This window comes from Ranitomeya imitator, chromosome 9, assembly GCF_032444005.1.
Source record: "Ranitomeya imitator isolate aRanImi1 chromosome 9, aRanImi1.pri, whole genome shotgun sequence".
Taxonomy (NCBI): Eukaryota; Metazoa; Chordata; class Amphibia; order Anura; family Dendrobatidae; genus Ranitomeya; species Ranitomeya imitator.
This window is the reverse complement of record NC_091290.1, coordinates 16,799,434-16,821,681: the sequence shown is the minus strand read 5'-3', so window position 1 is coordinate 16,821,681 and position 22,248 is coordinate 16,799,434. Positions and strand designations below refer to the sequence as shown.

Genomic DNA, 22,248 nt, shown 5'->3' with positions numbered 1-22,248 from the left:
GAATACATGGAAGCATCGCCGACACTGAACCCAGGAACTACAAGCACTAAGTAGGCGCCCCAGGAACCAAAAAGAGGCGAACCCTGACCTGACCAGGATTGAGCTAGAACAACCTCATCCTGAGTCATGACATCTAAGTGCTGCCATTGTGTTTCGCCATCAGTGTTCGTCTAGGGTGCACCATGCATAGGGGGCTCTGAGTTTAGCCCACTCAATCACATGCAATTTCATAATTATCCTTGAAATTCTCACACTGTCATCAGACAGGACACATTATGACAATAATCTAAACTTCAGCAGGTATCTCTCAAATCCTAATAAGCCTCGTCGGTGTGACAATAATGTAACAGATGTACCAGTCCGAGATGCCAATCCATTTATTTGCATGGCACTCACCTGTCTGTATGGCAGAAGCTTCTGTGCTACCAGATACAATCTTCATCACGTAGTCATTAGAAAATGGTTCTTCATCCAGGAAAACTCTTAAAGGGGCTGCCTGCGCTTTTAACAATCCCTTTATTGGAGGTGTCCTAAGCCACAAGTGAAGTGTAGGGTGTCCTGCTGCAGCAATTCCCAGTGGTCAGATATAATCTTGGAAAGGAATCCAGCTGAGTGTAGGGGCTATCCGCCACCATTCTCCTCTGCATTGGGAGGTGAGAGTTGCCGGTGATCTGGTGTCTGCACATTTCTGCCTGAATGCAGCATGATCTGGAAGTATTTCCCACCTTTTAATGCAACAATCAGCTCTCACTCAACACTGTTGTAAAAAAATCACAGTAATAAGCAAGTGCTAGTCAAAAGATGGAAAAAACAGGGTATTTAGGTAATACGTTTTTTTGCAAAAAAATGTATACTAAGCTGCTTCACCAATTGTCAAGGTATACCCATATAGAGCAGTCCTACCTAATGTATATAATCTTTATCTGATGTATTTAAAAACCTGATCATCTGTATAGTACCGGTATAAGCAGGGTTCAGAGAGGGAATATCCATGTGGACATGCTGGATGGAACAGCTTTGATGCAAATGACCCATAAGGAGTGGTGGACTCCCCAGTCTTGTAGAAACAAGAGAACAATTACAGAACCAGAAACACATGAGCTACTTGCACAATGAACAAGTCTGTAGGAACCTGTTCACACACCACCAAGAAACTTGAAGACACAAAAGAGCACAGTGAGGTCAAAAATACTCTGTTGTAAAAAAAATCACAGTAATTAACAAGTGCTAGTGTGTCAGGACCCAGGATAAGCGGCAATGGTCACTGCTTATCCAAAGAATTCAGCTACTACAGGTAGGTAGTCAAGTGCACTGGGTAGGTGGTGTCAGCAAAACAATATGGTTTTGATTTCTTTCCAATTGCACACCTTTTGGCTTTACCTGTGCTGGTTCCTGAGCAGGTGGCTACTTCTGCCTATACTTTGTCTCGGTCTTACTTACCAAACAATGCCCACTATATGCACCAAGATATGCAGTGTGCCCTTTACATTTTTAGACCTTGGCCCAATAGAGATAAGTGGAGATTTGGCTAATTTATGAGCAGAGTACCTAAGCTCTACATGGCAGTCAAGTAGCTTACATTTCATATGTTCAATGACCACACATAGCTTAGCGTGCCCCGAGAGCCGCTGCATTTGTTATTTTATAACTTACTCACTGCATTGTTTTCCTAAAGAAACAATCGGAGTAAAACTGATACATTTATGTGGTGGGCGGGGCATCATAATACACCAACAGGAATCTTTCTTTTCTGCTCCGCCCTCAAACTCCTTTTGTTCTTTTAGCTCAGTGATTTATCCTGATGCGTAAAATAAGCAATTTTTTGTCTATTCTATATTTTCTTGGGCAGCTCAAAGCCTATTATACACAGTTGGAGGATTATATATTTGAAAAAAAAAAATAACCTTAATATTTAAAAAAAAAAATCATCATCCCTTTAACGGCAGAAATTCAATGTTCTTTCTGTTCCATCTGTTGCAGGCAAATTTATAGAAAAGTCTTGATAGCAGATTAGTCAGAAACGAGCCTGATTCATATGCCATTCAGTCAGGGTCTGTGAAAATTATCGATGTAGCAGTGCTGCCGAGATTGGGACTGAGCTCATCTCATCAATGTATCAATGTATGATATCAGTTGGTTTCAGAGAGCTGTGAGTTAATCTACTTTATCATCTTCACCCCTTATATCATGATGCGCGGATTTTACGGGTTGCAATTGCGGCACGACAACCTCGGCTGTGCTTGCGCCAGAATTTTGACTTTTCCCAGGCTTAGGAAGCTTCGAGCGTTCTTCGTCAACGTGATTGGAAAGGAAAGGAGTTAACAGGTTGTGTCTGTGCCCGGTTGCTGGGAGTTTAATGACTGTACACAGCTCCGCGAGTCTGCTTAGAACGCCACAAAATGAGCAGCGTGTCAACGTGCGGAGAGCATTGGCATCCAGATCAGTGGAGAGATGCCAGCAAATGGTTGGATTTTGGCCTCTCTACTTCACTCCACCCACACAGTCCTCTCTCCGACAACGCCAACCCTGAGATTGTCAACAAAGTTATTATTCCGCTCGATGGTCAATATATGTTCATTTTCTGCTGACTGACTGCAGAATGGATGCATATGGCTCTCATCCCCGCGCCATTGCCTGCGACGGTAATGTCAGCGCTCTGCATCCCTGCTGCAGAAATGCATTGGATTTTAATGTGAAGGGGTTAATCCTTCCTTGCCAGGAGCTGGTTGGCAGCCCTGTGTCAAGTCTGAGCCCAGTAGATTGTGAGCCTTGTAAAAAAAAATAATAAAATCAAAATATATAATATCAATATAATCTGGGTGTAGAGATGAGCTACATCAATGGTTTGTACCCCAATTAGATGGAAATCTCCATTTATTCCATTTATTCCCCATGCCAAAATAGAATTTGTCTCATACACAGCCTTACATTACCAGTAATTTCAGTAGTAATGACAATTTTTCATGATTTTATGATAATACATTCTCATAACATAGTAGAAGGGTCAACACTGACTTGTAGGATTTCTACCTTCCAATAGGTGGCACTAGAGTGCTAGCTCCCTTCCTCTCTGAAGAGACAATTTGCATAATTAGCATATTTCCCAGAGGAGCCTTGCGGCTTTAAGTCTCCTCATCTCAACATGCTTAGCATGTCAATCTCCGCAAGGAGAAATTATACTTCTTGCATAACATAGTAGGAACGCCTTCCAGATGCTGCAATGCACATTACAACCACTGGGTGGCCAAATATAGATACATACAACATAAACATTTCCCAACAGAGTATCGCAATTTTTTTTTTTTTAAATTAAGGGATTGTTCACCTCTGGGGACAATTATTTTTTTCTTGCTTATTTTTTACCTACATGCATGTATCGGGGCAAAAAAAAAAATAATTTTAGGAAAAAATGCATGCACTTATGTAAGAATTAAAAAAAATGACCCAAAGGTGGACAACCCTCGAATGGCGTGGAATGTCACTTTTTTTTGCCATTTCACCACACTCAGAATTATTTTCCCATTTTTTAGTACACTATGCGGTAAAAGCAATGGTGTAATTCATAAGTATAACTCAGCCCACAAAAAACAAGCCCTCACATGGCTATATTGATGGAAAAATATATTAAAGTTATGGCTCTGGGAAGGGGAAGAAGAAAAGAAAAACGGAAAATCACATGTGGGTGAACCTGTCATTTCGGATGACTCTTTAGAGTAATCTCTCATATATACAGAATGTACATAAGAAATAACAAAATTGTTGGCTATTGAATGACTTTCAGCTTCATTGTCACCAGTTTTGCCCTTTGCAGGCTCTTTTTTTTATTTTTCAGTTGTCTCTGAGCTAGTAGGTGAATTTTAGCTGCTATGATCTCTTCCATACACGGAACATAGCACAAACTCAGAAGCAGCAGCAGTATGGAGGTGTTATACAACAGTACTGAACAGTGTAACTGTAAATCCCTATACAGCAGTACTAAACAGTGTAACTGTAAATCCAGCTCTCTCACTCAACTACTCCACTCCTCCCCAAACTTTTGCATAGATTTTAGATGATGAAATTTGCTGCAATCTGATCCCTCAGTGATCTGGCAGTATATGTATTTAGAGCAGGACTGATTTTTTGCTATTTTTCAGAGTGAATGATGAGTTTTGGAGGAAGGAGAGAGGAGGAGAAGTGGATCATAAGTGGAGAAAATAGCAGATTTCTCAAATAAAATATATTGAAAACATTCTAATATTTGTTTGTACTATTGATTTTATGCTAAATTTGTTAAAGGGAACATTAACCCTTTAAGCTACCCCTGAAGTATATGAGAATAATTAAAGGTATTGTTTTATTCAGATGGTGTCTTACTATCAAAAATCCCCTTAATTTCAGGTCCAGAAAATGTTGACGATCTTTGAATGTCATGGATTTTGTTAATCACACTTTATATCTGTGAATAAACATTTACTCTGCAAATTTGGCAAGGATAAATATATAATCTAAGAGCGGAAATAGAAATTACTTAGCATATTACAGAAAATCTGAGATGAAGCCAAATAAATAAATCTCCAAGGTGAATATTAATGGTTATAGTGGATGTAAAATGAAATTGCAGAAGACGTCACATTCTGCCTTTGTGTTAAGGGTAAAATGTTTAAATATGGTTAATAAAATTGGTGTCAGGGGGCTACCGCGACAGAGAGATTCCAGAGAACCGCAGCGATCTGGGCCTCGTTCACACACAGTGAACAGAAGCTCTTCTCCTATATTCTGACCTGGCTGCTTTGTGCCAGCAGTGCAGGAGTTAACCTTATTGCTGAGTTGCTGAGAGCTGGGTCTCTCAGCTGAAGTGGAATTTGTAATCTCATCCTCTATATAGACCTAGTCCTGGCTACAGCTATTGTCAGTGATCAGTTCTACTGCCTGGCTTGGAGGTTGAAGGAGCGTATTGTTGGAGCTTGGAGGTTTATTTACAGAGATTGGTGTCTACTGTTTTGGTTGCATGTTAAACCTGTTTTCCTTCCTAGGTTTTTCCTTCTCTTCCCTTCTCTTTGTTTCCTCTGTGGTTGTGTGAGCGTTTGGTGAGTTTGAGACTTTTAGTTACCTTGTCTGTATATCGTGTTAGTTGTTGTATTTATACACTGGTGCAGTCCACCTCCCTTGGGGGGAGAGGGGGCCACTGATAGGGCCTGCACAGGAGACAGGGATACGCTGGGGGCTCAGGCCTCCTAACCATCATAGGTACACCTGAGATAAGAGAAAGTCAGGGCCCCATTATAGTGGCAGGGACAGGTGCGGGTCCCAGTACGCCGTCCTGCCCCTTTATCGCCGTTAACAGCGTGACAATTGGGACCTGTATCTGTATACTAGGAGAGGCTACACTAGGTTAATTTATTGTATTTAAAGGGATGTCTCAGCCCTTTAAATTGGTAAAATTGCAAAGTAAAAATGAGCAACTTTACAATTTCCCTCTTATTAACAATCCTCCTTGTTCTCAAGAATGGAGTGAAATTGAAATGTTATTGTTTATGGCTCATGTCCTCTTTTATCGGCCACCGCTGCAGTCCATGTAGCTTGCAAACATTGCTCTGAAGCTAGCCACGTCGCTGGATCCTTCTGGCTTCTCGGTGCCTCGGGACTCTTCTGATGTTATCAAGACAAAGCTGCATGTGCTCGGAGCATCAGAACATGGACGGTGAAGACCTGCGTTGCAACCATGTAGCGGACCTGAACTGTCAATCATCAAGAACACACTTCCTTCCGGTAAGCAGGAAACTTTAAGGCAAAGGAGGGGTGAGCTCCTGAAGAAAGAAGATCAGACAAACCCTTTATGTTCTTCTCTTATTTTCAAGAGCTGTACGTTCCCGATCTAATTGCTGGTGAAGCTACAAGTTCAGAGCTCAGTGGATGTGCTGTTTGGAGCATGATGCTCTCTTCGTCCCCTATATACACTAAAGATGGAGACATTTGACCCTGTTAGGATATACTTTATAACAATACCTAGATTCCTTCATGAAGTAGTAGAGTAGGAATGCATTATTTAAAGGGAACCTATCGGATCTAAAAACATTATTAATCTGAAGATATTGGGTTAATCTGCAGGTTAATAGCGTTATAGCTGCAGGGCTGAAAGTGTGGCGCCTGGGAGAAAATTAACTTGATTTCTTCCAGGAGCCACCGGCTTTTAGTTATACTGGCATGATGGGGAAGCTTCAGTCACCGCTGACAGCGCTAAAAGTGGCAGCTGGAAGCACGCCTCAGCATTTTGACAGACAGTTGGATTTTAGATGCATCAATGCAGAGCCAGCTGTCAGTCACAGTGCTAGTGCATGCTTACAGTCACTCCTCGCAGAGCTGTGAGCAGTGTGGTGACTGAAGTCACTCTGGCACGCCTACATGACTGAAAGCTGGCAGCCCCTTTCATTTTCTCTTTGGTGCCTGATTTTTGGGCACTTTCCAAATGATATTAACATCCATATTAACCCTATATTTACATTTTAATAGCATCCGACCTCACAGGTTCTCTTTAACCCCTTAGTGACAGAGCCAATTTGGTACTTAATGACCGAGCCAATTTTTGCAATTCTGACCACTGTCACTTTATGAGGTTATAACTCTGGAACGCTTCAACGGATCCCGCTGATTCTGAGATTTTTTTTTTGTGACATATTGTACTTCATGTTAGTGGTAACATTTCTTCGATATTACCTGCGATTATTTATGAAAAAAACGGAAATATGGCGAAAAATTTTAAAATTTTGCAATTTTCAAACTTTGTATTTTTATGCCCTTAAATCAGAGAGATATGTCATGAAAAATAGTTAATAAATAACATTTTCCACATGTCTACTTTACATCAGCACAATTTTGGAAACAAAATTTTTTTTTGCTAGGGAGTTATAAGGGTTAAAAGTTGACCAGCAATTTCTCATTTTTACAACACCATTTTTTTTTAGGGACCACATCACATTTGAAGTCACTTTGAGGGGTCTATGTAATAGAAAATAATGAAGTGTGACACCATTCTAAAAACTACACCCCTCAAGGTTCTCAAAACCACATTCAAGAAGTTTATTAACCCTTTACGTGCTTCACAGGAACTGAAACAACGTGGAAGCAAAAAATTAACATTTAACTTGTTTTTGCAAACATCTTAATTCAGAACCATTTTTTTTATTTTCACAAGTGTAAAAACAGAAATGTAACCATAAATTTTGTTATGCAATTTCTCCTGAATACGCCAATACCCCATATGTGGGGGTAAACCACTTTTTGGGCGCACCGCAGAACTTAGAAGTGAAGGAGCGCCGTTTGACTTTTTCAATGCAGAATTGGCTGGAATTGAGATTGGACCCCATGTCACGTTTAGAGAGCCCCTGATGTGCCTAAACAGTGGAAACTCCCCACAAGTGACACCATTTTGGAAACTAGACCCCTTAAGGAACTTATCTAGATGTGTGGTGAGCACTTTGAACCCCCAATTGCTTCACAGAAGTTTATAACGTAGAGCCGTGAAAATAAAAAAATCGCTTTTGTTTACACAAAAATGATCTTTTCGCCCACAAATTCTTATTTTCACAAGGGTAACAGGAGAAATTAGACCACAAAAGTTGTTGTGCGATTTCTCCTGAATACGTCGATACCCCATATGTGAGGGTAAACCACTGTTTGGGCGCACCGCAGAGCTTGGAAGTGAAGGAGCGCCGTTTTACTTTTTCAATGTAGAATTGGCTGGAATTGAGATTGGACGCCATGTCGCTTTTGGAGAGCCCCTGATGTGCCTAAACAGTAGAAACCCCCCACAAGTGACCCCATTTTGGAAACTAGACCCCTTAAGGAACTTATCTAGATGTGTGGTGAGCACTTTGAACCCTCATGTGCTTCACAGAAGTTTATAATGTAGAGCCGTGAAAAAAAAAATCGCATTTTTTCTACAAAAATGATCTTTTTGCCCACAAATTTTTATTTTCACAAGGGTAACAGGAGAAATTAGACCACAAAAGTTGTTGTGCAATTTCTCCTGAGTATGTCGATACCCAATATGTGGGGGTAAACCACTGTTAGGGCGCACCGCTGAGCTTGGAAGAGAAGGAGTGCCGTTTTACTTTTTCAATGTAGAATTGGCTGGAATTGAGATTGGACGCCATGTCGCGTTTGGAGAGCCCCTGATGTGCCTTAACAGTGGAAACCCCCCACAAGTGACACCATTTTGGAAACTAGACCCCCCATGGAACTTATCTAGATGTGTGGTGAGAACTTTGAATGCCCAAGTGCTTCACAGAAGTTTATAATGCAGAGTCGTGAAAATTAAAAATATTTTTTTTTTCCACAAAAAAGATTTTTTAGCCCCCAAGTTTTTATTTTCACAAGGGTAGCAAGAGAAATTGGACCCCAAAAGATGTTGTCCAATTTGTCCTGAGTATGCTGGTACCCCATATGTGGGGGTAAACCACTGTTTGGGCGCACGGAAGGAAGGAGCGCCGTTTTGGAGAGCCCCTGATGTACCTACCCAGTAGAAACCCTCCACAAGTGACCCCATTTTGGAAACTAGACCCCCCAAGGAACTTATCTAGATGTGTGGTGAGAACTTTGAATGCCCAAGTGCTTCACAGAAGTTTAGAATGCAGAGTCGTGAAAATAAAAAATATTTTTTTTTCCACAAAAAAGATATTGTAGCCCCCAAGTTTTTATTTTCACAAGGGTAACAGGAGAAATTGGACTGCAATAGTTGTTGGCCAATTTATCCCGAGTACGCTGATGTGCCATATGTGGGGGTAAACCACTGCTTGGGCGCACGGCAGAGCTCGGAAGGGAAGTAGCGCCTTTTTGGAATGCAGACTTTGATAGAATGGTCTGTGGGCATTATGTTGCGATTGCAGAGCCCCTGATGTACCTAAACTGTAGTAACCCCCCACAAGTGACCCCATTTTGGAAACTAGACCCCCCAAGGAACTTATCTAGATGTGTGGTGAGAACTTTGAATGCCCAAGTGCTTCACAGAAGTTTAGAATGCAGAGTCGTGAAAATAAATTTTTTTTTTTTTCACAAAAAAGATATTGTAGCCCCCAAGTTTTTATTTTCACAAGGGTAACAGGAGAAATTGGACCACTAAAGTTGTTCTCCAATTTATCCTGAGTATGCTGATGCCCCATATGTGGGGGTAAACCACTGTTTTGGCACACGGCAGAGCTCGGAAGGGAAGTAGCGCCTTTTTGGAATGCAGACTTTGATAGAATGGTCTGTGGGCATTATGTTGCGATTGCAGAGCCCCTGATGTACCTAAACTGTAGTAACCCCCCACAAGTGACCCCATTTTGGAAACTAGACCCCCCAAGGAACTTATCTAGATGTGTGGTGAGAACTTTGAATGCCCAAGTGCTTCACAGAAGTTTATAATGCAGAGTCATAAAAAATATATATATTTTTCCACACAATGGATTTTGTAGCCCCCAAGTTTTTATTTTCACAAGGGTAACGAGAAATTGGACCCCAGAAGTTGTTGTCCAATTTATCCCGAGTATGCTGATGCCCCATATGTGGGGGTAACCCACTGTTTGGGCGCACGGCAGAGCTCAGAAGGGAGGGAGCACCATTTGACTTTTTGAGCGCAAAATTGGCTATCGTGTTTGGAGACCCCCTGATGTACCTAAACAGTGGAAACCCCCCAATTCTAGCTCCAACCCTAACCCCAACACACCCCTAACCCTAATCCCAACCTGATCCATAATCCTAATCACTAACCCTAACCATAATCACAACCCTTACCCCAAAACAACCCTAATGTCAACCCTAACCATAACCCTAATCAAAACCCTAAATCCAACACACCCCTTATCCTAATCTCAACCCTAACCTCAAACCAAACCCTAATCCCAATACACCCCTAATCACAACCCTAACCCTAACCCTAATCACAACCCTAACCTTAACCCTAATCCCAAACCTAACCCTAATCCCAAGCGTAACCCTAATGCCAACCCTAACCCTAATACCAACCCTAATCCAAACCCTAACCCTAATCCCAACTCTAACCCTAACTTTAGCCCCAACCCTAGCCCTAACTTTAGCCCCAACCCTAACCCTAGCCCTAAGGCTACTTTCACACTTGCGTTGTTTGGCATCCGTCGCAATCCGTCGTTTTGGACAAGAAACGGATCCTGCAAATGTGCCCGCAGGATGCGTCTTTTGCCCATAGACTTGTATTGCCGACGGATCGTGACGGATGGCCACACGTCGCGTCCGTCGTGCACTGGATCAGTGTTTTGGTGGACCGTCAGCACAAAAAAAGTTCAATGTAACATTTTTTTGTACATCGCATCCGCCATTTCTGACCGTGCATGCGTGGCCGTAACTCCGCCCCCTCCTTCCCAGGACATAGATTGGGCAGCGGATGTGTTGAAAAACTTCATCCGCTGTCCACGTTGTGCACAATTTTCACAACGTGCGTCGGTATGTCGGGCCGATGCATTGCGACGGCCCCGTACCGACGTAAGTGTGAAAGAAGCCTAACCCTAAATTTAGCGCCAACCCTAACCCTAAATTTAGCCCCAACCCTAACCCTAAATTTAGCCCTAACCCTAACCCTAATCCTAGCCCTAACCCTACCCCTACCCCTAACCCTAGCCCTAACCCTACCCCTAGCCCTAACCCAACCCCTAACCCTACCCCTAGCCCTAACCCTACCCCTAGCCCTAACCCTAACCCTACCCCTAACCCTACCCCTAACCCTACCCCTAGCCCTAACCCTACCCCTAACCCTACCCCTAACCCTACCCCTAACCCTAGCCCTAACCCTAACCCTACCCCTAACCCTAGCCCTAACCCTAACCCTAACCCTACCCCTAACCCTACCCCTAACCCTAGCCCTAACCCTAACTCTACCCCTAACCCTAGCCCTAACCCTAGCCCTAACCCTACCCCTAACCCTACCCCTAACCCTAACCCTAATTTTAGCCCCTTCTGCTCTTCTCCTGCCGGCAGGCAGATGGAGACAGATGGCAGGCGCACTGCGCATGCGCCCGCCATTTTCTTTTGCCGGCGGCCAGGAGGAGCAGCAGGAGGACCCAGGGACACAGGTGAGTATGGCAGGGTCCCCGAATCCCCCTATTTCTCTGTCCTCTGATGTGCGATCACATCAAAGGACAGAGAATTACACTTTGACTTTTTTTTTTTTTTTGCGGTCGCCGGTAAACAGTTAATTACCGGCGATCGCAAAACAGGGGTCGCTAAAACCGACCCCGATCATGCTCTTTGGGGTCTCGGCTACCCCCGGCAACCGAGACCCCAAAGATTCTCGCGGGGCCGGCCGGCGGGCGTACTGTGCATGCGCCCGCCATTTTGAAGATGGCGGCGCCCACCGGGAGACACGAGGAGCATCGGGGGAGATAGGTGAGTATTGGGGGGCTACCTGGGACCCCTTTTCTCTGTCCTCCGATGTGCGATCACATCGGAGGACAGAGAAATTAAAAAGAGATTGCGTTTTTTTTTTTTTGCGATCGCCGGTAAACGGTTAATTACCGGCGATCGCAAATGCGGGGTGGGTTAAAAACCCCCCGAATCATGTTCTCTGGGGTCTCGGCTACCCTCGGCAGCCGAGACCCCGGAGAAAATCTGACTCTGGGGGGCGCTATTTACTTTTTCCACAGCGCCGTTAATTAACCCCTTACCGGCATCGGACGTACTATACCGTCCGATGCCGGCTCCCCTGCTTTGATGCAGGGCTCCGCGGTGAGCCCGCATCAAAGCCGGGACATGTCAGCTGTTTTGAACAGCTGACATGTGCCCGCAATAGGCGCGGGCAGAATCGCGATCTGCCCGCACCCATTAACTAGTTAAATGCCGATGTCAAACGCAGACAGCGGCATTTAACTACCGCTTGCGGCCGGGCGGCCGGAAATGACGTCATCGCCGACCCCCGTCACATGATCGGGGGTCGGCGATGCTTGTGAATGGTAACCATAGAGGTCCTTGAGACCTCTATGGTAACTGATTGCCCGTCGCTGTGAGCGCCACCCTGTGGTCGGCGCTCACAGCACACGTGCAATTCTGCTACATAGCAGCGATCAGCAGATCGCTGCTATGTAGCAGAGCCGATCGTGCTGTGCCTGCTTCTAGCCTCTCATGGAGGCTATTGAAGCATGGCAAAAGTTAAAAAAAAAAGTTTAAAAAAATGTGAAAAAAATAAAAAAAACATAAAAGTTTAAATCACCCCCCTTTCGCCCCAATCAAAATAAATCAATAAAAAAAAGATCAAATCTACGCATATTTGGTATCGCCGCGCTCAGAATAGCCCGATCTATCAATTAAAAAAAAGTATTAACCTGATCGCTAAACAGCGTAGCGGGAAAAAAATTCGAACCGCCAGAATTACGTTTTTTTGGTCGCCGCGACATTGCATTAAAATGCAATAACGGGCGATCAAAAGAACGTATCTGTACCGAAATGCTATCATTAAAAACGTCATCTCGGCACGCAAAAAATAAGCCCTCAACTGACCCCAGATGAAAAATGGAGACGCTACGAGTATCGGAAAATGGCGCAACTTTTTTTTTTTTTTTTAGCAAAGTTTGGAATTTTTTTTCACCACTTAGATAAAAAATAACCTAGTCATGTTTGGTGTCTATGAACTCGTAATGACCTGGAGAATCATAATGGCAGGTAATTTTTAGCATTTAGTGAACCTAGCAAAAAAGCCAAACAAAAAACCAATGTGGGATTGCACTTTTTTTGCAATTTCACCGCACTTGGAATTTTTTTCCCGTTTTCTAGTACATGACATGCTAAAATCAATAATGTCGTTCAAAAGTACAACTCGTCCCACAAAAAATAAGCCCTCACATGGCCAAATTGACGGAAAAATAAAAAAGTTATGGCTCTGGGAAGGAGGGGAGCGAAAAACGAACACGGAAAAACGAAAAATCCCCCGGTCATGAAGGGGTTAACGGCGCTGTGGTTTAAGTACCCTTAGCGGCCGCTGTTAAAAGGCGTATCGGCGGTCGCTAAGGGGTTAACATTATTTGATCAATAAATGGTGATATACTAATCTTTTTTCACTAGAAAACACATAATTTTTGTGGCTGTGAAACTTTGATACAGTGGTCCATAATTGGTTCCTAGGTTGACCAGGGATGTGCAATGAGCTAATATTTTGACCTGATGAAGGACAAATCTTTTGACCGAAATGTTCCACAAGCTGATAATGCATATTTGGAGATTGGAATAAATAAAACCAATTTCATGACACCAGAATTTGTTTTTCCCCTCTACATTTCTACGTAGCCAAAGAATTTGTACCAAAGCGGAGCATCTGATCCGGATCCAGTAAAGAGGCTTCATCTGTTATGCTTGGTCCTAGCACTGTAAGGCTAAGTTCACACGTGGCGTTTTGCTGCCCTTTTTATGCAAATTTCAGCTGCATTTTACAGTAGCGGCAAAGTCTGAGATTTCAGAAATCGCATGCGCACAGCTTGACTTTTTTTGTCCTCAGTATTTTTTGCTTTGCTTGGTTTTTGCAGAATAGAGCACGTCACTTCCTTCTCTCTTTTTTCAGTGTTTTTCCCCCATTAATGGGTAGTGAAAAAATGCTTAAAAAAACGCAGGTATCAGGTTTTGCTGCATTTTCTTTTGTGGAGTAAATTGTGATTTTTTTTTTTTGGCAATAAACTTTATCAGCATGCACAAAAGACAATTACAGCATGACAAAAACGCAGCAAAAAAAAAAAAAAAACAGCGAAAACGCCCCATGTGAACATAGCCTTAGATATACACTGAGCTGGCAAATTATTACAAATGAAGCTCATTAAAATTCTCATTTTAAATTTTCTAAACTCTAATTTAATCCCCGATAAACCCACACGCTCACAAAAGAAAACATTCAGGCGTTCATAAACTTCTTACTCTAATACGCAGGCTTTCTTTCCCTTCTTGGTGTCCAGCATTTCTCTCCATTCTTCAGAATAGTCGCGTTCTTCTTCTTTGTCATTTCTTCTCAAGGGCTTCACATTTTGGAGAAGTGTTCAGTAAAGCAAAAAATAATGATAGAAATTCAGCTCCGAGTTAAATTCACAAACATTCGAGATGTGATTTGAAAGTGACAATCCGTTAATGGCGCATAGTCATCCTGCGACGCCCAGCCGAGCATTATTCTGAAAAGACTCTGTGTATTTGAAGGTCGTTCTATCAGAAATCTCTAGTGGCCTTTATAGAAGTGCACGCTCTTGATATGTGTTCTTTGATGATTGTAAAGAAAAATCTGTGCATGGCCAAAGGTGCAGAAAAACCCGCGCGCTTCTGTATTGCGGAGTATCAATCTCACCTCCAAAAATCAATCTATTGGATTGGTGTGTATCCTGAATTCCAATGAAGACACATATGGAAATTACGGCTCCGGTGCGGAGCGGGGGTCGAAGAGAATCTGTAACGGGAGGTAAATTTTCCCTAAACACTAATCTGTTTTCCCATTATGTATAATGGCTGGTTTACAAGGCAAAATTTATACCAAGGATCAATTATAGAAGATATCGATCGGTGCTGATTATGGCTTTCTTATTGCTTAGGGTCCGATAGCAGTGGCCCCCAGCAAACCCAACAATTGGGGTGCTCAATGGAGTGGGTGGTGCTTGATCATGTTCATTCCAAATGGAGCATCGAAGATGATCGCTGCTCTTAGCAATTCTTGCCACTTCCATTAACAATGAATGGAGCCAGAGTGTTCATGATCGATCACCACTCCAATCGGAGCTCCGAATGTCGAGATTGCAGGAAACCATGATGGATGGACTGTCAATGATTGACCGTCGACAGGGGATAACTGTACAAATTTGAGAATACCCCTACCCCTGTAGCAATGGGACAGAAATACTGTTATACCCAACTGTGGAGCACGTAGATTTGTGGACGCACTGTGCTACAGGACTGGACCTGCCTAAGAAAGGGCTTAGCTAAGCGGCTACCAGATGTTCACTGGAGCATCTGATCGTAAAGAGAGACTGGGCTGCAAGCAGATGCCAGGTACCACTTCTAGTCAGTACTGCAGCTGCTAACCCCAGGGGTGAGGTTTGCTGACAAGGACTAGGGCTATGTTCAGACATAGCGGTCTAGGACACTGGGTCAGGGAATGGCCGCACAGAGACCGGGCCACAATGTTTAGGCACTAACTGCACTTGGAACAGGCAACTTTGGGGACAGGACTGGCTGCACCAGAACCAGGGTACTTTGGGAACAGGACTGGCCAAACTGAGACCATGGGATAATGTTCAGGCACTGGCCTACATCAGGAGCAGGGAAAAATGTGTAGGCACTGGCCACACCGAGACCAGGGGACAACGTTCAGGTACCGGCAACCTCACTGGTAGAACACCAACTACCCAATGACTCAACTCATTGCTTGCCAACTTCCTAAGGGAGAGTGAGTCTTTTATACAGGATGACTCCCAGCAATTGTCAAGAAGAGGCAGGAGCATGTTAGGGAAACACTCACCACGGGGCCTGGGCGGTAAGTAAGCCGGCGTCCATGCATGGAGAGAGAAGGGCACACCATGCAGGGGCGCTGGCCATTGCACTGCAAATACGATCCTGGGTGCTACATTTAGGACAGATTGGAGAGGAGAAACTTTGGTAAGAGGGAGACCAATCGGTAGAGCGTTCCAGTAGTCCAGACGAGAATGAATAAGAGTGATAGAGGTTTATTTTGCAGTTATAAAGGCGAGAAAAGGTCGGATTCTGGAGATTTATTTCAGATGCAGGTGACATGTAGGAGAGAAGATTGGTAAAGAAAAGGCGTTTGGAAGCAGCACGTTCTCTGTGTTAGTTGGAGTCCCATCATCTGTACCCCAACACATGGTATTGTACTATAAGAATATGAGCATCCCATACATTGATGGCAGCATGCCTTCTAAGATGTAAAGTAACACTCCAGGACATCTTTAAGCTTTGAGCAGGTTGGAGAATAATCATTACCCTCATACACATTTCTGTTCTCACTAAAGGATAATGTGATTCATGTATAATTCTTTCATGAAGCCGGGGAGGAAAGGCACAATTAAGATTTTTCTCGGTGAGTTTTTAATATCAGATATTTCATGAGGGTGCATAAATCACAAAGCATTCTCACAGTGCCATATTGAACCTTTATGTTTGCATTCATTTCCAACCATAATATCTGCATTTTATGTATTCAGTTTTGCCAAGTTGTTTTATTTGCTTTGAGAAAAGTGGATCTTTTAATGTAAGTTTTGAGACGCGGTCTCTTCTCTTCCTGCCACCAGTCTCGAGAGAGCGTCTGTCTGATGTTCTAGAACTCTGAGGCAGCTTGAAAGGATTCAGACAGGAAAGGTCTCCCCGGGAGAGCGAGCTCAGGTTTCTTACTCCACCGATACATCACTTTACACTTGACTCCAACAGGAATTAACACTTTTGCCTAAGAAAAAGTGCAAAAACAATTCAGATTCGGTACACAGGTACTAAAGTTTATGTTCTAAGCATTACAGATACGAGACAGACCCGTTTAAAGGTCTAGAGTCGATTGACGCGTTCCCTACATGCGGTTGATCGGTAGGAGTTCAACCCTCCACCCATCTACTGTTGATGGCTTATTCTGAAAATAGGTTATCAAGATTCAAACCTTGTAGGCCCTTTTCTTAAGGAATGTTGAAAAAGTATCTTCAAGCTCGAAGAGCCATAAATCAGCTGATTGGTGGAAGGGCCAAGAGTCAGATGAACACCCATTTGACATTTACGGCTTTCCACACTATGTATTGAACCGCAAGTCTAAAAAAATTAGCCCACGCTTGATAGTCATTGGCCTCTTGAATTTTTTTCATAGTTGTGCAGCCATTGATCACTGTGGGTAGGTAGCGTTTGGGATACGTGGCGTGTTGTCTCGCCCAAGGCCACAGACAACGCATACAGACAATATGTGGTTACGTGATACTGATCCTTTCCCAGCCCGTGTCAAAGATGGACATCATGACTGGCTTCAGCTGCTTACCATGACATGCATTTGTTGCAAAGTGGAATGTACTAATTATCTTGGCAGTTGACTCCTTCAGTACGGCGACAAAAAAAGTATCACAGAACTGTAAAAAGAATAGAACCCTTGTAACAGTTGATTGCAGATGCCTGAGACTTATGGGATGTTTGCCATCACCATTGAACCTTCTTGAGACTTGTCGAAGGTCCCCAAGGCTGCTTTTAGTAGGTGCATGTTAGAGCATACTTGTAGTATGGTATACCATGATAGGTAATATCAAGCACATGGACCACATATTCTATCAGACAGCTGTATCAATTGGACCAAGATCGGAACACAGTTCATGGACTAGCAGGCGGCTCTCCTGACCCTTGTGTCAAAGCTTCATTTATTTCCATGCACACTCGGGTGGGGAGAGCCACCAGCCAGTCCGTGCACTGCCTTCCGATCTCTGTCCAATTTATATGGTCATCTGACTGTGTCCCAAAACATCTACAATTTAAAAAAAAACTAATCATAATATTTAATTAATGTAAATCGGAACTTAAATTGATCTTTAAGGGTTAAAGAAAGGCTATTAAAATTATAGCTTTTTTCGTATTTCTTTTTTTATAAATTATAAATAAATTATTTAATATAAAGAAGGAGTTAGTAAGAAGGACGAGGTGGAGAGTTTGTGGATTTCTGCTGTAGGTTAATTAATGCTGACATGAAGGTCCAGCGCTGGCAGTGGAATGAAGCTGTGAGTGAGAAATGGTGACAGATCTAAGTCAAGGAGCTTGGAGGACTTGGCGAGGGTCAGGATTTTAAAAGACAACGTGAAGAGGGATGAGTTTTCTATTCTGAAGATTTTCCTATATATTTTTTGCTAAAAATGCTTAACTATATTTCTCTCATTTATTTTTTATTTTTTAATCTCTTAAGTATCGGGTAATTGTTTGTTTCTGCTCTTTTGTATTTTTACCATTTTATTTAATATTCAATGTAGTGGAAATTGGAAATTCCAAGTGCTGTGAAATTGTTAAAAGAATGGAATTTTCCACATTATTTCTGTTTTATTTTAATAGTATTTATTCTACGGTAAAAAAAAAAAAAAAATAACCGTATATGTTTTCACCGGTCTGTACTATTACGACAATACCAAACTTTCATGGATTTTTTTTCTTTGTAAGTGGTTAAAAAAAAAAATTCTAAAGTTTTTTTTTTTCTTTACATTTTGGTTTGTTTCTATTTTTCCACAAATTGAGCTGTGTGGGGAATTGTTTATTAAGTTAATGGTTTTATTACTACAATTTTTGTGAACCTAAAATGTTTTAATCACATTTAATTGATTTTTTTTTTCTTAGGGAGGAGTGATGAGATGACGAAAAAAAATGCAATTCTCCCACTTTTATCTTATTTTTCCTTACAGCTGGGTTAATTTATTTTGATAAACCAGACTTATAATAATATTTTGATACCAAATATGTTTATTTTTAAGATTTTGTTTACCCCAGAGGAAGCTTAGGCGAAACGCGCATCTGTTTTTTTTCTGTTCGTGGGGATAAATTACTTCAGATGCAACATGGTTTCATATCTACCATGGCTGATATTCTTTCGTAATGCTGGAAGCCGAGGTATAATAATAATAATAATGATAATTTTATTTCTATAGCGCCAACATATTCGGCAGCACTTTACATTTTAGAGGGAACTTGTACAGACAATAGACATTACAGCATAACAATAAACACATAGATCAAAACAGATCCCAAGAGGAGTGAGGGCCCTGCTCGCAAGCTTACAATCTATGAGGCATTCTCACTTAAAGGTGCATTGTAGGCAACAAACATGACAACTTTGCCTTTAAGCTTATGTATGCCTTTTCATCACAGCGATTTTTGTATTATCATTTTATTTCTGCATATTTGACCTCATCCTTGGGATTCCATAATTTTAATTTCCATAATTTTAGCATCACAATTATTCACACGGTTACTAACAATATTTTTTTCTATATGTTTTTAAATGATAAATGCCGTAATTAACTTTTTTCATCTTTAACTATCCTTTAGATTGATACTCCTACCCACCCTCAAGCATGCTTGCCGTGTCCCCCATTTGTCCTTTATCTCCTTTTTATTGATATCTACATTATGTTTTTTTTTGTGTATGTTTAACATAATAAATGATATTTGCTTTTTACATTGTCTGGCATTTTTTTTCTCTTTTTGTGTTTTTTTTTTCAACCAAATTAAACTATAATTCTATTTCTATTGCATTTATTAATACACAACTTGATCCTATTAACGTGGTAATCCTATTAAATTAGGTGCCCACTCATAAACTCAAAATTAAATGAACACAACCTCCTTAGGACAGTAAGCGCCAAAGGATAAAGGAGCGAAGCCAGAAGAATTAGTTAAAAAAATTACTAATTTTTATTAGATCAACAAACATGATAAAATACATGGATAAAAATTAGTAAGAAAGGTTTAGAAATAAAAGGCATTTAGCCTGATAAATATGCGCTAAGCATGACTAAATAGTGCTTTACAACTGGCTTAATGTAAACAGCACTCCATGTGGCAAGGAGGGGTATAGCAGGTGCATTTAAGAACGGTTTCATATCTCAATGATTATCATAAAAACCTATCAAGTGAGATACGTGGGAGAGACCTCCACATTAATAATTAATTTCTAAAGCAAAAGGAAATATTTCAAAATAGAGTATATTCTCACCGAATGATTATTTGCCTTTCAGACCAGTTGATACATTAATTATTGGAATGTATGGAAGACTAACATCATACAAACATGGATATCAATCAAATGGATGGACTATGGGATCAAGTGGCCACCAAAGGAACGCTCCTGTGAGGTTTCAGGAAAAGGTAAGGATGAGCTGCATTATTATTTTATTAGCAATGATAGATTTTATGGGACTCACGGTAGTCAAGTATTTTTTTTATTTTAGATTTTATTGAGTATATATGTCGCATTAAAACTTTTTTTTCGCCAGTAGTGATCTAATCTATTAATCTTCACAGCAAGATCCAAAGATGAGGGACCACTAGGTGACTTAGGGCCAGAAGTCAGAGGTGTCTCAAATTCACAGCATTGGGGTAATCTGGCTCAAGTGTGTTTTAACAATGGGGTTCGTTAAGTGTCCTATGACATTTACTGCCCAAGTTCCCAGACCAATCTCACGCTTTTACCACACATTTTGTACAACACTGTAATTGACAATCTTATTAATCGCATTTATTCAACTCTTGCCAAAAAGGATGCAACAAGAAATAGCTTGGTACATGTACAGAAAACAAAATGTGGCAGCAGGCCTGCAGTGTGTGCGTGTGGCATGAACAATTGTCTGACTGACACCGATTTCATTTTTTTTTCTGTAAAAACTATTTTGCCGTCTTGCTTGTGCTTTCTAGTGCATTAAGGATGAAGAAAAAGAATTGTATAATCGCAACTAAAATGCAGTGGACAGAGGTCAGCTCCACCATATCAATGATTAATCGCATTGAGTCTGGCATTGCCGCTGACACATCTCCTATGTCTGTCTCACTTATCATTTGACGTTCTGTATTATTCACAGACTACTGCTCTCATCTTCACTGCTGCAGTTGTTCAACGCAATACTATCTGGAGTATTTAGCCAATGTTTTAGGAGATTTGTGCGATTCAAACGACAAATTGTTTGAATTCATTGGAACCTGCACATTTCATAACATTTTACTTGAACTCGATTTGTATCGAGTCGATTTGATCTGTACTAAAAAAACTCCGGCAAGTGTCCAGGGTTGCAGAGCGACGTTGGAAGAAAACACATTCGTAAGACGACTTCACTGCATTCAAACAGGAAACACTCTCTTTCAAATCAGCTCTCACCTCTGCTAAACAGGCCTACTTCACATCCCTTGTATCTTCCTTATCCCACAACCCCAAACAGTTATTCAAAACCTTTAACTCCCTCCTCCGCCCCTCACTGCCCCCTCCAACCTCCCTCATCTCTGCTGAGGACTTTGCCACACACTTTAAAAATAAGATCAACCAGACAAGGCAAGTCTTCATTGTTCAAGCACCACAACCCCTTTGTATACCAGACCAATGCCCAAACCCCATAACCTTCCTATGTAACATCACTGAAGAGGATCTTAATTGTCTCCTCTCCAAATCGCACCTCACACCTGTGCACTCAACCCCATCCCATCCCGCCTCCTTCCCAACCTCACTGTCACTCTTATCCCATCCCTAACCCACCTCTTCAACTTATCACTAATTTCTGGTACCTTCCCTTTTGCTTTCACACATGTCACAATCTCGCCTATCCTTAAAAAGCCAACCCTCGATCCAACTACAAAGTCCAGCTATCGCCCAATATCGCTGCTCCCATTCGCTTCCAAATTCCTGGAGCAGCACGTCCATGCTGAACTTTCCTCCCACTTCTCATCTAACTTGCTCTTTGACAATCTACAATCTGGTTTCTGCCCCATCACTCAACTGAGACAGCCCTGACCAAAATTACTAACGACCTACTTACAGCCAAAGCTAATGGACAATACTCTGTATTCCTCCTTCTAGACCTGTCCTCTGCTTTTGACACAGTTCACCACTGCCTCCCACTACAGATCCTCTCCTCTTTTGGCATCAAACACCTCGCCCTATCCTGGATCTCCTCATACCTTTGCAAGCGCACATTCAGCGTCTCCCACTCCTACACTACCTCCTCATCCCACCATCTCTCTGTTGGAGTCCCCCAAGGCTCTGTTCTAGGACCCTTACTCTTCTCAATCTCTACACTTGGCCTGGGACAACTCATAAAGTCCCATGGATTCCAGTACCACCTTCATGCTGATGACACTCAGATCTAAATATCTGGCCCAGAGGTCACCGCTCTGCTGTCCAGAATCTCAGAGTGTCTATCAGCCATATCCTCCTTCTTCTCCTCTCGCTTCCTCAAACTCAATGTGGACAAATCTGAACTCCTCATCTTTCCTCCATCTCATAGATCTTCCTTACCTGACCTATGTATCGCAACTAACGACATCATGCTTTCCCCAGTACCGAAAGTCCGCTGCCTCAGAATAACCCTTGACTCTGCCCTGTCCTTCAAACCGCACATCCAAGCTCCACCTTCTGTCGCCTCCAGCTCAAAACTATCTCCAGAATCCGTCTTTTCCTCAGCCGTCAATCTACAAATATGCTTCTGCATGCCCTCATCATCTCCCGCCTCGACTACTGCCACATCTTTTTCTGTTTCCTCTGTGCTAACACCCTTGCACCTCTCCAGTCCATTCTTAACT

General features: G+C 42.1%; 1 protein-coding gene across 5 annotated transcripts in view; it reads left to right on the top strand.

Moving 5' to 3' along the window:
• Positions 1–22,248, top strand: part of LRRC4C (leucine rich repeat containing 4C) — a 988,240-nt gene that overhangs the window by 475,590 nt on the left and 490,402 nt on the right. For all 5 annotated transcript variants that reach the window (XM_069740438.1, XM_069740440.1, XM_069740441.1 and 2 more), the window contains one exon: positions 19,701–19,830. The gene's annotated coding sequence lies outside the window, so the exon portion shown is untranslated. The remainder of the gene's footprint in view (positions 1–19,700; positions 19,831–22,248) is intronic.